Below are 470 nucleotides of genomic sequence, written 5' to 3' on the forward strand. Positions count from 1 at the left end.
CCTGGGGCTAAACCAGAAGGCTTGTGGCCTGTGGCATCACAGTGCCAGTGTCCCCACTGGTCCTACTACCACCTCTTGGCTTCTTGAGTGAATTGGTGCAGGCTGCACTGGTGAGGACTCTGACTTCTATGCATTTGGGGAAGGGGAATCTCTTCCCCAGCAGAGCCAAGCCCAAGTTCTTCTTCCCACCTCCATACCACCCTCCTTTCCCAGCAAAACAACCCCACATTGCCAGGGAAGGCTGCGGGCTGGCATGCAAAATGCCACGTTCCCATAGCAATGGGGATCCATCACCCCTTCCAGCCTGCACAAAGATGGAGGAGGGCGGTGGCGGGCTGCGGGGGGGGTGCCAAACAAGACCCCCCACCCATACCCAACCATGCTGAGGAGCTGCATCGGGGCTCCAGCACAGCACAACACTCGGGGCCCTGGGGTCGGGGGGGGTGCAGAAGCAAAGCTGCAGAAACAGC

The sequence above is a fragment of the Meleagris gallopavo genome, chromosome 26 (genome assembly GCF_000146605.3).
Source record: "Meleagris gallopavo isolate NT-WF06-2002-E0010 breed Aviagen turkey brand Nicholas breeding stock chromosome 26, Turkey_5.1, whole genome shotgun sequence".
Classification (NCBI taxonomy): domain Eukaryota; kingdom Metazoa; phylum Chordata; class Aves; order Galliformes; family Phasianidae; genus Meleagris; species Meleagris gallopavo.